The following is a 16,214-nucleotide window of genomic DNA, read 5'->3' on the forward strand; positions in this document are numbered from 1 at the left end:
AGTTATGGTACAAAGTGCATCGGTATAGTGAGTATTGGTTAGGAGTACAGTACTGTGATACCAGCACAAGTACGGGAAAGTACTGAGTGTGTGTGGTATATCACTCAGTGGTACTCAGGGTACGAAACAAACCCTACCAACACTCGTACAGTGAGGTACGTAGTGTATGTGGTATAGTGGCTGTACCCTAGTATTGAACGTTCTTACTCATCTGTTGAGCCTTGTAAATAGGTGTATGGGCGCCTAAATACAAGTCAGAAATTATATGATATGTTATATGCTTTTCTTACTAAGTCTGTCAACTCACAGTTCTGCTTCCTTGTGTAGGTAAAGGAAAGGAGAAAGCTGAAAAGGAGTGAACCTTAGCTGGGATGAGGTTGTACATGTAAAGGCAGCGCGACCTGGAGTGTTCGGTCTCGGGACATCTGGAGATATTATTTTGGCTGTCGCTGTGCGACCAGTAATGTATTTTAGTATTTTTTGTATAAAAGCTTTTAAATGGGATCCCAGTACTTGTAATAATTTGTAAATTATAAAGTTTATTAATTCATATAAAAGTTTTAATTTAACACGTTTTTCAAGAAAATTCTTTGGTTAGCAAAGACAGCACTGTAATTGAAAAAGCACTATAGCGTGCCTTAGCATTAGGGCGTTACAGTCTGGCACCCATATATCGCATAACTGTATCACTTATTAGGTGAGCCTGTGCGAAAAACCTACACACATATAACATATAATTGCATCACCTAATCAGGTGAGCTTGTGCCACAATCTGGCACCAATATATCGCATCGTCTAATCAGATGAGCCCGTACCTACACCCGGTACTTATCATATATCACTGACGATCGTACTTACACCCAGTATGTCGCCAGGAAAATCACATCACCTAATCAGATGAGCCCGTACCTATACTCGGTACTCATCATATATCGCTGACGCCCGTACTTACGCCCATTACGTCGCCAAGAAAATTGCATCACCTAATCAGGTGAGCCTGTACCTACACTCGGTACTCATCATATATCACTAACGTCCCTACTTACGCCCAGTACGTTGCCAGGATAATTGCATCACCTAATTAGGTGAGCCCGTACCCACACTCAGTACTCATCATATATCACTAACGACCGTACTTACGCCCAGTACGTCGCCAGAAAAATCTCATCACCTAATCAGGTGAGCCCATATATCACATGCATAATATTATTACATTATCATTACTCAACCAATTATTCTTTTCATTATATAACAATATTAACTATATCTCAATATTAATCAATTCATAACAATACTAATTGTATTACATACAACGTACTATGCAGTACAATATACTTTTCTTACCTTTAATCCAGGTTCATACATTTCAGGCAACCCAAGTGGAGAACTATCCCCGATGACCTCGGCCCTATGTCACAACAACGATAAACCAATAAAGTGTTTATCCCAAAACACTGCTTATATTCACATAAGACAATCTAGAGTTTTCTACTAAATCCCGCAGTATAAATACACTAAAATAAAACTTATATTTTAGCTCTAAAACATACATCATATTGTAGAGCTCATTTTAAGCTTCAAAACGATATATAGAATGTCCAAAACGGACACCCGAGTCAAAAGTTATCACAAAAATACGATTTCTGATCTCTTAGGAATTTCTAAAAACTATAAAACTCGAAAATTCCAATTTTTTGCACTCACCGAAACACTACCAAAACTTATTCAAATCACTCCAAACTTCACAGGGCGCATATATACAATAAATATTACCATCCTTACATAACAGAAATAAAAATCGAGCCCTTAAATGAAAAACGCCATTAACGTTCAGACTAAGCTTTAAAAAGTTCGAAACTCGATTTCTAACTCAAAATCACCTCAAATTCAACAAGTAAACATCAGAACTAGTCCCATGACTACCCGAGAATAATCCTATAAGGTTAGAACCTTCATAACTATTGTAATTCACAAAACCCTTATACGAAACCTATTGTTTTTAAACTTAAAACGAAATTAAACTATACCTTAAGCTTTCCCTATTTAAAGATTTGCTATCCTGCTGCTACTGGAGCTTAGATCACTAAGTTTCGGATTGAAAATCGAAGAAAATGAATATAGGAAGAGAAGGTTTTGACGAAGGAGGAAGAACGATGGTTCATTCGTTCTTTTCGTTTTAAGTTTACTGTAACTTAATATATATACTTAAAACGATAACTTTTTATATATATAAAATAATATTATAATAATTATATATTAATAATAATAATAATATAATATAATAATAATATTAATAAAAACTTTATTATTAATAGTTATCTTATTATTTCTTAGCCAGTAAGAAATCTCTATTTTTAGGGTATTTGGCCAAATTCGAGTACCCTAAAATACCCCGATATTTCTAAAATCAACTTATCCTAATAATCCCATCAATATTTCTAACTAAAACTGTTGTGACATTTTTGGCCTCGAATCAGTTCTCCAGGGTCGCCGAACATGAAAATATTTTTATTTCACAAATAACTCATATTATATCTACGTATTTCAAATAAATCTTCGTAATTAACAAATTACGCTTATGTATCCACTAGTCGAGTCTTCGGGGTCCCCAAACTTGAAATTATTTTTGTTCCACATATAGCTCATATTACATTCACGCATGCTATATAAATCTCTGTAATTTACAAATTACGCTTATTTACTCACTTATAGCAAAATTTAAATTTTATGCTGAAATAAATTTGTAGGATCATAATCCCACTTATTACCTGATTAACTCATAATATAAATATAAAGCTTAATTATTTACTATTAGACTTATTGGGATATTGCAATCTTTCACAACAGATTGAACCAGCAATAAGAACAAACCAAAAACAGTTAAGCAGTCATATTAAATCCAATGCTTTAGTTTTTGAATCATGTGTTTTAGAGAATGATAAATCCATATGGATTCTTGATTCTGGATCTACTAACCATGTCTATTTCTCATTGCAATTGCTTGAAAACTGGAATTATTTAAAATCGGAGAGTCGAAACTTAAAGTTTGTAATGGCGAAATGGTATCGATTAGAGCTAGAGAAAAAGTCAAACTCAAGTTTCAGAACAGAATTTTGGATTTAGACAATGTCTTATTTATTTCAAATTTCACAAGAAACTTGATTTCTGTTTCATGTTTACAGTTGCAACAATACAAATTGAATTTTTTGAGTTCCGGTTTTATCATTTCTCGAAATGACATTCAAATTTGCGTTGCATCTATGGAAATGGGTTTTATGTTCTAAGAACAGATGAACCATTTGCGCTTAATAATGAACTGTTTAAGGTAGCTAAACCTAGAAACCACAAAAAGTAAAAGATCGATAATAAAGATGAAACATATCTATGGAACTTACGTCTTGGTCATATAGGCTATGATAGACTTCACAGGTTAACCAGAGGTGGTCCTTGAAAAATGTCACCTTATGTGAATTACTAGTTTGTGAATCTTGCCTAGATGAAAAAATGACAAAATATTCTTTCTCTGCAAAGGGAGAGCGTGCCAAGGAACCACTAGGCATAGTGCATTCAGATCTTTGTGGACCACTGAATGTCAAAGCTAGAGGTAGTCATGAGTACTTTGTCACTTTCATCGATGATTACTCTAGATATGGTCATATTTACCTTATGCATAAAAAATCTAAAACGTTTGAGAAGTTTCAAGAATTTTTAGCATTGGCTCAAAACCAATAGGGTAAAACTTTAAAGATCTTGTGAACTGATAGTGATAGAGAATATATGGATATGCAGTTCAAAGATCATTTAAGTAAACTTGGAATTGAATCCTAATTGACTGCCCCTAGCACTCCACATCAAAATGGAGTTGCAGAAAGAAGAAATCGCACGCTTTTGGAAATAGTTAGGTCCATGCTGAGCTACTCAGCTCTACCTACGTCCTTCTGGGGATATGCTATTCAGATGGAAACTGACATTTTAAATGTTGTTCTATCTAAATCAGTCCCTAAGACACTTTTAGAATTATGGAATGGTCGTATACCTAGTTTACGCCATTACATAATCTGGGGGTGCCCTGCTCATGTCTTAAAAAAGAAAGATGGCAAACTAGAAAAACGAACTGAGGTTTGCATGTTTGTTGGAAATTCTAAGGAGACTAGGGGTGGACTATTTTATAGTAACAAGGATGATAAAGTATTCGTTTCCACAAACGCCACTTTCCTTGAAGATGACTATACTAAGAATTTCAAGCCGTGAAGCAAAGTAGTATTGGAGGAAATGCTTTCAGATATAACTCCTTCTAATCCATCCTTTTCTACTCAAGTAGAGGATAATACCACTCCCTCGGTTGAACCTTTGCAAGTTGATACAGCCGAGAAATCTACCACTAATGTTCCTGTTCAGAAGATCACGACTCCTCGTCGTAGTGGGAGGGTTTCCACAAAACCATCTCGTTATGGCTTGAATGGTGAAATCAATGTGGTCATTGGTGACGATATTGATGACGGTCCATTAACCTATAAACAGGCAATGGCAAGTTTGGAATATGTAGACACACCTGATGATTATCGTCCAATTGGATGTAAGTGGGTCTAGAAGAAGAAAAAAGGTGCTGGAGGCGAAGTCAAAACTTTTAAAGCTAGACTGGTCGCTAAGGGTTATACCAAAAGAGAAGGTGTAGACTATGATGATACTTTTAGTCTGGTCGCCATGCTCAAATCCATCAGAATTCTTCTCTCCATAGCTGCCATTTTCGATTATGAAATTCGGCAAATGGATGTCAAGACAGCTTTCCTTAACGGAATTCTTGAAGAAACCATCTATATGGAGCAACTAGAAGGCTATGTTCTTCCAGGGCAGGAAGAGAAAGTTTGCAAACTCAATAGGTCCATTGATGGACTTAAGCAAGCTTCTCGCTCTTGGAATAAAAAGTTTGATGAAATAATCAAGACCTACGACTTTCACCAAAATAAAGATGAACCTTGTGTTTACCAACTCAAGGATAATCAAGTGGTAGTGTTCTTGGTCCTTTATGTTGATGACATTTTGATTATTGGTAATAATATCAAGAAAATGACTAACATCAAGGAATGGCTTGACACTCAATTCGAAATGAAAGATTTGGGTGAAGCTGCTTATGTTCTTGGTATTCAGATTATCAGAAACCGAAAGAATCGATCCCTTGCTCTCTCTCAAACATCTTACATTGATAAGGTGTTAGAAAGATTCTCAATGATAAATACCAAAGGAGCACAAATGCCCTCTAGATTTGGTATCCATCTATCTAGGGAATAGTGTTCCACTGATCCTCAAGAGATTGAGGACATGAGAAGGGTTCCTTATTCTTCAATAGTTGGGAGTCTAATGTATGCAATGTTATGCACTAGACCTTACATATGCTATGCAGTAGGAATTTTGAGCAGGTATTAGACAAACTCAGAAAAGGAACATTGGACTACAGTTAAGCATATTCTAAAATATTTGAAAAGTACTAGGCATTATGTGTTAGTCTACAAGGGTGGTGCTTTAAATCCCGTAGGCTATACCGACTCAGATTTTCAAGCTTGTCTTGATGATAGAAAGTCTACATCTGGGATGGTTTTTACTCATGGGGGTGGAGCAGTTGTTTGGAGAAGCGCTAAGCAAACCACAATATCAGACTCTACCATGGAGGCCGAGTACATAGCTGCCGCTGAGGCTGCTAAGGAACTTGTTTGGCTAAGAAAGTTCTTCTCAGGACTTGGTGTTGTTCCTGGAATAGAAAAACCACTGGTTTTACTTTGTGACAACACTGGTGTTATAGCCAATAGTAAAGAGCCTCGAAGCCACAAGAGAAGTAAACACATAGAGAGGAATTACCACATCATCAGAGAATATGTGGGGAGAGGGGACGTACTGGTGGAGAAAGTGGACACTGAAGACAACTTAGCTGATCCATTCACTAAAGTTTTGACTGTAACTACATTTGAAAAGCACAGACTAAATTTATGATTAATTGAAATGCACTGATTGTTTTATGTTAGTGCAAGTGGGAGTTTGTTTGGCTTTGTGCCCTAAATAAAACTCTATTTCAATGTAATCTTTTCTTTTCAATTATTTTAAAGAAACAGATTTAATTTCATTACTTGTTTAATGTGTTATTTGGTTCATGTGATCATTTATTCATTTATTTGATTTATGAATTCATCCAAATCCTTATCACAACTGATATTCTTGTTTATTGTGTTGTCAACACAGTGGAAAGTAATCAAGATTGTGTGATTAAATGTATTTCTATGATTTATCACTACACAAGGTTTAACTGATATGATAATCTACAACGTAGTTTACTTGCACCTTGGATAAGTGCTATGTCCTTTCCAGGGCATTGGTTAAAGTAAGCTTGGGTAGGATGTATGGAGTATGCATCGAAAGGGAGCGATATTCAACTTGGATTAGATATGATAAACTTATCGTAATATCTATTCAATTCAATATCACCTAGTTGATCTTAAATCAAATGATCTCAATCCTGAGATGGTTAGGTTCTAGTTCAATTGTATTAATTGTGTTCTTCAATCTATTTGTTAAAGTCGACCAATGGATCTTCTCGTGACATATAGATTAAGGACATGGTAGTTCAATTGAGTGGGAGCGCTAATCATAGATACGAAATCTATAGCTTCTATTCGGACATAGAGTGAAATGATGATTTCCTACGAGATTAGCTAAATATAGATAAATGATAGAGCGCTCATTTTAGTAATTATATTAGTTCACTAAAATATCATTTATAGGTTGCTAAGTGTTTTAAGGATAAAATACATTGAAGGGTGTAACGGTAATTTTATCCCTACTCAATGTAAATAATCTATAGAGGATCATTGATTATTGGGATTCTAACAATGGATAACTAATAGCGTATCTATATCGTGGAATATATAGAGTGTTCTATATATTTGAGAGTGCAATTCCAAATTCTATAGTGGTGCAAGATCCGCTTATTGGAAGCTCGGTTATATAGGCCCATGGTCCCCATACTAGTTGAGACAAACTGCTTGTAAGACTCAATTAATTGATAATAGTTAGTCAATTTTAATTCTAAAATTAGACTGTCTAGTTTGTGAATTTTCACTATGCTATGACTTGATTGTGAAGAAATAGAATTTTAAGGTTAATTTATTAATTAAGAGACTTTGTGGAGTCTAATTAATATATATTATAAATGAAAATTTTATTTGATAATTAGTACTAAATAAATAGTTTTGGCATTTATAGGATTGAAATTGTAAAAAGTGGTATTTGTGAAAAATAGATAAATAGTTGAGAAAAATGGCAAAAATCTAACTAGTATTGGTCCCACTTCATGGCCGGCCACTAGTGTCTATTTTTGTTCCATTTTTATCATTTTTTTATTCCAAATAATTCAATCATAACCTTAAGTGAAGTAGTATAAAAAGAAAAAAAAAGTCTCATTATCCAACTAATGCAAATATTAACTCTTGACCTAATTTTCTTCTTGAGAGACAACTAGTGAGTTTGAGACTTCTTTTTCTTCTTTTCTTCTCTAATTTTTTGAATCCTTAGTCTTCTTCACAAAGTAAATTCAGCCTTTAGTGATTGAGTGCATGCCCATCCATAGCAAGTTAGTCCTCAATCATAGTTTGTAAGACTGTGAAGAATCCAAACAACTGAAGGAGTCATTCAATTCCGCTGCAACTAATGTAAGGTTTCTCGTACCTTTTATGTGTTTATTTTTCATCGTTTTAGAGATTCATATTTAGGATGTTAAAAACATACTTGTTAGTAAATCTAGATCCTTGTAAAATATATTCCAACATTAAATACCTTATATTTATTTTTGTAGGTAAAAATACCTAATGTTACAGTTCTCTTACACCCGTTACTACTTAACTCATAAATCTGGACACATGGAAGGTTCAGATGCATTACATTTATTTATTTTTTTTTATTTTAAAACTTAATATTCTTAATATCAGAAATTAAATGCTACTTGTTTAAAAAAAACTAGTTCTCATAATAATTTTTACATATACTGCACTGGTTCACTCACTTATAGTAATTTAGTTTTGCATCTCTCTTATTTATTTATTTTTTTTTTTGAAACAAGTAGCATTTAGTTTTTGATATTAAGAAAATCAAATTTTAAAATAAAATAAATAAATGTAATGCATCCGGGCCCTCCACGTGTCCATATTTATGAGTTAACGGAAGTGGTAGTAACGGATGTAAGAAAATCGTAAAATTGAATATTTTTATCTCCAAAAATAAAGATAAAGTATTTAAGTAAAATCTAAAATATTAGCTATTTATGCTGCAATTTACCCTTAAAAATATGACAATTTTATAAGTTAAAATTTGTTTTAAGGTTATTTTGGATAACTTTTAAATGTAAAATAAGTATAATTAAGCTATTTTTTTTTTCTTTTCGGAAGTACTTAGTCAAGTTATTTTTAAAACATAATATATGTCTAGTGAATTGTTGAATGTGTATTAGAATTGTAAATAAAATTTGGTTAACTATATAGAAAAATAGCTAAAGTGTTACTTTGCAATCATAACACAAGTGACTCTTACAAGATTATATTCAATGACTACAAGAAATTCAATTAAAAAGTACCTAAAAAGTTGGAAATTAGAATATTGTTGACAATACCACCATGAGGTGGAGTATAAAAATTGGTTAATAATTTTTAGTCATAATTATTAAATTAAAATATATGAGATCTAATGTTAAATATATTAATAAGGGTATGCTATCTCAAGTGGTATTAGATAGTATTGTTATTTGCGTTTCCGAATTTAGACATGTTAAATTCAGGTTTACATTAAAGGCCCATTAATAGGCCCCTGAGCGAAGATAAAGTGGGCAAAGTCCATTTAGACAGGTCCTTCCAAGAATGTATCCCAACTCCATGACCATAGAGCCTTCCGCTATTGAAAAACCGTTTCTGGAAGCAAGTCCAGTACCATAAGACCAGAAGGGTGAGACAACATTTTCCCTGAAGATCGATTCAGTTTCCCTTTTTTATTCCTGCAACAAATAAGAAAATAATTGATTACCAAATTTCGACAGAGCATCGTATCAAGCTAAATAGAAAAACTTCCTAAAACGAATATCAAGTAATTAATTCAAGTAAATTTTTTCCACAATCAAAGCACACGATGTTGACCAAATCATCGATCTGCCTAGTCAGCGAATCTTCTCCTTCGTGGGCTGGACTTAACGAAGCAGCCCAAGTATGTTATTCACTGTAAACTCTCCAATAGAGGAAAAATAGAAACAAATATAATTCTCAAACTACTATAAATACCCATCGAATCCTATGGATTAAGGGTTAAACTCTCTTACAACACTTTCTCAGGCAAACTTGAGAACATATATTCTTTGTATTCCTATAGGCTTTTTAAGCTAAAGAACTACTAAATAACACTAACTCGTGGACTAAGGCTAATTAACGCTCCAACCACGTAAAAAACTTTTTGTCTCTTTTAATTATTTGTTTCTTCAGTTGTTATCATTTATAATCAGTTTTCAAAAATCTCGGTAAATATTTTGGTGCTTTCATTGAGAGTTGAAGGAAGCAATGAGACCACTTATAGATTACATTCAAGCAATCATGGCCCTCACCCAAACAAAGTTCAGTCTTCGTTTTACTGGTCCTAGCTCCAAAGTAGGGGACTCCAATGATCCATATGAGGCGACTAGTTGTTAGAAAGGTCGTCAAGACAAAAATTGAAATTGAGACGATTGCATAATCAAAGATGCAAAATCTGGAGAAAGTAGTTCTGATGATGCTGAAGAAAACACTCAGGACGCACCCGAGGATATGCATGAAGGCGACCCTCAAGATAAGGCCACTGATGATAAACCTTGGAGAGAAGAACCAGCTTGACGAGTCAAACCCCATGGTCATCATGGATAAATAACTTCAACTAGCAGAAAGTAGGTTAACTCGACAAGATCAATTTAATGAGGTACTGCTCACAAAGATAACCATAATGGAGGTTGTATAGCCATGACTAAGATAGTTCCTGACGTTCAAGCTTCTCTAACAATTGATGCCCCTGAGAAAGCAGATCCAATCCTAGAACTTCAAGTGTTGGCAAAGACAAAGGCAAATGGATAGTTGTTAAAGAGCCAAAGGAAACTGCTTCCATTAAGAAACATAAAAAGTCTAAACCTGCCGACCAATCTCAAAATAAGAGGAAAGGAAACTACATTTGAAAGGGCACGGTGACCAGACCAACATCTGAGGAAGAGTAACGTAGAAAAATAAGACTGATGTCGTAGTCTGAAAGCCAAAGTTTTGGAAGAATAAGTATCCTCTTAGTGATTCCAGTTATCACGATGAGGATGTTGACGAGGTACATCCAGTATCAGATGACAACGACAAAAACCTCTCCACGAATGATCTTCGAAGAAGACTAAATGCTAAGAACGAAAGAGCAAAAGTAGAAAAATCTAAACCCCGCGGGAACGATTTGAGAAACCACATCAACGATCGTGTTCGCAAAAGAGAATCTTCAAGTGATAAGACTCAATGCCTAGAATGTAAGGTTGAGGAGTTGATGAAATCACGAAAAAGATTTCTAGAAAATAAAGTGGTGTTGTGTCAGACTCTGAAAGGGAAGATTCAGAGCCTTATGTGAAAAGAATCATTGATGAATCATTGTCAGAAAGTTTCAGTATGCCACAGATAGAGTTGTATGAGGAAAAGATGGATCCCAGAGACCACTTGTCCAAATACAACCGCATCATGCTAGTCGCCAAGGCCCGTGAAGATGCAAAATGTTTATGTTTTTCGTTAACAATAAGCAAGTCCACAGATGACTGGTAGAAGAGATTGTCTCTGAGATCGATCCACAACTGGAGAGACCTACAAGAGGTATTCAGAAAGCAGTTTATAGTAGCCAAGGACTATGACTTGGAAGCCAGTTCCTTCACCAGTGTTAAGCAACAACCAAGAGAAAGCCTGAAGAAGTTTATTCAACGCATGATGGATGTGGCTGCTAAAACCAAGGTCACTGATTCATAAAAATGGTGGCCCTAATATCATGACTTGCAACTGGATCTTTACTATGGGGGTGCCTTCAACATAAAAGAGCAGATACGTTGACTGAGTTCCTGATAAGAGCTCAAGGATTTATAAAACTAGAAGAAGCTTATGCTCCCAACACCTTCCACCAGTGTATTAACTACAACAACCTCGCACATGACAAATCTGTCCTTTTACCCTCCACCAACTGCTTTTACTACTCCCACGGTATATGGACCAAGTACTTTCGTGCAACCAATTGCACAGGCTAGTTTTTCTAGGTTCGGAGCTGCACAAACTGGATACAGTGCCGCTCTTGGACAAACAAACTAAAAAGCAAAAGTTCTAGAGTCCAATATAACCCACTCACGGAGTAAAAGGAGTTCGAAGGGTCCAAACCAAAGTGATTCTATGAAGAAGGGGAAGAGCTAAGAATCAAGATACAATGAGTATACAAGTCTCATAGATACTTGAGAAAATGTGTACGGGGAAACTTGTAACATGGTTCATTACAAGAAGCCTCCACCGATGTATAAAGGCAAAAAAACAAAGAAGAGATCCAAGCAAGAGGTGCGAATAACACGGTGATATTGGTTACACCACAAATGAATGTGACTACTTAAAAGATGAAATTGAGGGACTAGTACGGAATGGACACTTATCCAATTGGGTAAGGATCCTAGTCATATATCCAGGACAGGGAGTTGCACACGGACAACTTTTCATTCTAGGGAAGCAGCGAGCCATAAATCCTTTTTAGGGAGTAGGTCATCCACAAGCTCGTGGAATACATGCTCCAAATGCACAAGCCCTTCAGTGGGCACATAACGCTTCGACAGTAGCAGTAGCTGTAGCCCCTGGTCCCAAAATTTTTTACCCTTCAAGATTTGCTTTACCACTCTTAGATGGTCATGTGGAAACTATATTTGCTGGACCTCATATTGTTGAAAGCACTTGAAATGCGCAGAAGAGGTACTTGAATGAGTTGAATCAAAGTGAAGCTTGCCATCTGGTACAATTACCTGCTCAGCGTTCAAGGCTGATGAATTAACCAATGACTTTCATGGAGGATGGCACCAGGCGTGTGAATTTTCCCCACAACGACCCTCTGATGATAGAGGCTCAAATAACAAATAAAAGGGTTTCTAGAATCCTTGTAGATAATGGATTCTCTATAAACATCACTTTCAAAGGTGCTTTCCAAGCCATTGGTCTGGTGGAAGCCAATCTACTGCAATTTCTGATTCAACTGTAAGGTTTTAATAGACACTCACTGATCCCCATGGGAAAAATATAACTTCTGATGACAATAAATGGAGAAGTTCCTAGAAGCAATGCAGTATCATCATTCAAGTAAATCATGTTTGTAATAGTCGATTGCCCTACTGCTTACAATGCCATCTTAGGAAGACCATTTTTAATAGATTTCGGAGTGGTAACACCCATCCACCATTTTTTCTTAAAGTTTGCAAGCGATAACAGAAGCAATGGGTCAATCAGAGGAGATCAAAAAAGCACATGAAGTTGGAAGGAAATATCTCTGAAGCTGGAACATCTTCCCAGCCAGCACTGGGGGTGGTCCAAGAAGATGAACTTGATCCACGAGTTGGCATGGAACATATAATGGAACCAATGGAAGAAGTGGAAGAAGTATGCATAGATGATGAAGATCCCACCAAGGTTATCCGAGTGGGGAAGAACTTACCTCCGGTAGTGAAGGAAAAAATTATTTCCACGGTCAAGGCAAGTAGTGATGTGTTAGCCTGGAGTTATTCTGACATGACTGGAATCAGTCCCCGTGTTATTTGCCATGCACTAAACATAGACCCTAAGGCAGATCCAATCCGACAAAAGTAAAGACCTCTAGATCTAGTGAGGTTAGAAGCAGTATAAACAGAGGTAGACAAGTTGACAAACATTGACTCCCTCAAGGAAGCTCTGTATCCCATATGGCTCGCCAATCCAATTTTGGTCCTAAATCCTAATAGGACATGGAGGATGTGTATAGATTTCACAAATCTAAACAAAGCTTGTCTAAAAGACTGTTTTCCCATTGTGCGCATTGATTATATGGTTGTCACTACCTTAGGATATCAACTCTTGACCTTCATGGATGCATACTCTAGCTACAACCAAATTAAAATGTATGTGGCTGACCAGGAGCACACAAGTTCCAAACTGACGAAGGAATCTACTATTATAAGGTCATGCCATTTGGGTTGAAGAATGTCAGAGCTATCTATCAACGATTGGTGAATAGAATGTTCAATAATGTACTGGGGAAAAATATGGAAGTTTATGTCGATGACATGCTGGTGAAATCAAAGACTTCCATAGGCCATAACAATGTTCTAAAAGAGGCCTTTTCCATAATTTAGGAGTACAAAATGAAACTTAACCAAAAGAAGTGCACTTTTAGAGTTTCTTCAGGGAAATTCTTGGGTTTCATAGTCAGTTCTCGAGGCATCGAGGTGAACCTAGAGAAGATTAAAGCTCTTATGGACATGCCTTCACCCAAAAAACACAAAGATGTTCAAAAGTTGACAAGAAGAATAGCAACACTTAGCAGATTTGTCTCCAAATCCACAGATAAGTGCATACGATTCTTCAACGTATTTCGAGGAAACAACAAGTTTGAATGGACAGTAGAATGCAAAGCAGCCTTCTAGCAACTAAACGAACATCTAGCAAAGGCTCCAATACTATGCAAACCAATTGATGGAGAGCATTTCTCGTGTACCAGGCAGTGTCAAATCATGCCATAAATACCGCCTTAGTGCGAGAAGAAGGAAAGGTACAACTTCTAGTATATTATGTAAGCAAAAGATTGGTTGTCATGGAGTCTAGATATCCTATGATCGAGAAGCTTTCTTTTTGCTTACTAATTGCTTCACAAAGTTAAGACCATACTTTCAAGCTCACGCCATAAGGGTACTAACAAGCCACCCTCTCCATCAAGTGTTTTAGAAACCAGAGTCGTCAGGAAGACTCCTGAAGTTGGTAATGGAATTGGGCCAATTCGATATACAATTTCATCCCATAGTTTCAATTAAAGGTCAAGATTTAGCTAACTTCATTGTGGAGTGCACAGGGATAAATGATGATCTTGAAATGTTAATCCCGGAGAGAGAAGTCTAGAAAATATATGTAGACGGAGCATCAGATGAAAAAGGTTTCTGGGGCTGGAATCATTTTAATCTCTCATCAACAACTCCAGCTCCAAAGTGCAGTTCATTTTGAATTTGGAGCTTCCAACAATGAAGCTGAGCACGAGGCTATGATTGCTAATTTACAACTGGCAAAAGAGGTTTGCACCGAAAAACATTGAACTCTATAACGATTCACAGCTAGTTGTCAACCAAATGTTTGGGGAGTACCAGGCAAAAAGAGAAAAAATGGCTAGTTACGTAGTAAAAACCAGGGAGCTATTGCAACATTTTAAGCACTATTCTGTGAAGTAGATGTTGGGTTTTATGCCCTAAATAAAACTCTGTTTCAATGTAATCTAGATTATTCAATATCAATAAAGTAACAGAAGTAATTTTTCATTCACTTGTGTATGTTTTGGTTCACTTAATCAATTGCTCGTCTATTTGATTTATAAATTCATCTAAACCCCTTTCACATACTTGAACATGTTTATTGTGTTGTCAACACAGTGGAAAATAAACATGACTATGTGAATAAAGTATTCCTAGATTTATCAGAACACTGGGTTTCACTGATATGACAATCTACAACAGAGTTTACTTACATTTGGAGAAATGTTATGTTCTTTCCAGAACATAGGTTAAAGTAAAGCTCAGGTTGGATGCATGGAGTATGCATTGGAATGGACCGATATTGAACTTTGAATTAGATTTTGAAACTTACCGTAAACATCTATTCAATTCAATATCATAAGTTGATCCTAGATCACATGATCGAAATCCTGATATGGTTAGGCTTCATTTCAAGAGTGTTATTCGTGTTCTTTGATTTGTTAGTTAAGCCTAAATCTTTAGTCTGGGCAATACATACATTTTGGGAACACGGTAGTGCGATTGAGTGGGAGCGCTAACATAAATATGGAATCTATAGCTTCTATTTGGCGAATAGTAAGTAAAGGGTGATTTCCTTCGAGCTTAACCAAACGAGATAAATGATTGAGTACTCATTTCACTTAGTTGAAATATCATTTATACAGGATTAAGTGTTTTAAGGATAAAATACATTGTAGGGTGTTACGGTAATTTAAGTCCCTTTACAGTGTAGATCATCCATATAGAGGATCATTGATCACATTAGGATTATAACAATGGATAACTAATAATGTGTCTATATGGTGGAACATATAGAGCATTCTATATACTGAGAGTGCAATTCTGAGTTCTATGTGTGGATTCAACGAAGAATTAATAAGTCAGTGAATTTAAGTGGTAAATTCTAGATCTGCTTATTGGAAGCTCGGATATATAGACCCATGGTCCCCTCACTAGTTGAGATGATATTACTTGTAAGACTCATTTAATTGATTTTAATTAATCAATTAAAAATTCTCAAGATGGACTTGTCTATTTGAGAATTTATCACTTATTAAGGGCAAAACAGTAAATAGAGATTTTGAAGGGCATATTTATTAGGAAACTTTAATTAGTTTCATTATTAATAAAATAAATGATAATATATTATTTGATAATTAATTTTAATTATTAAATAATTAGATTTGTCATTAATGTGGTTGAACAATGGAATTGGCAGTTTTTCACAAAACAGGAAACTATCAGTGTAGGAAAAGGAAAGTTGGAAAAGTGGCAAGCCTTGTTTCCACAATGCCTAGGCCGGCCACTTAGCTTCCTTTTCTCTTTGATTTTTTCAATTCCAAATGTCAATCATAGCCCTTGGTGGTCTTTTATAAATAGAAGGCAAAGGCTTCAGAGTTGCACACAACTGTACAACCTTTTCACAGCATTATTCTGAAAGAATTTTCTCTCAGAAAATTCTCTCTGAGCCGCCACCCTCTCTCTCTCTTCCTTCACTGTTTCAAAAAATATAAGTGCTAGAGTAGTGCCCACACACATCAAGTAATACCTCAATCATAGTGAGGAAGGCTGTGTAGAATTCAGAAACAACAAAGAAGGACTATCGGGCTCAGATCTTGATTATACTCTGCTACAGAAAGGAATCAAGGGTTAGAGATCT

This window comes from Cannabis sativa, chromosome 7, assembly GCF_029168945.1.
Source record: "Cannabis sativa cultivar Pink pepper isolate KNU-18-1 chromosome 7, ASM2916894v1, whole genome shotgun sequence".
Taxonomy (NCBI): Eukaryota; Viridiplantae; Streptophyta; class Magnoliopsida; order Rosales; family Cannabaceae; genus Cannabis; species Cannabis sativa.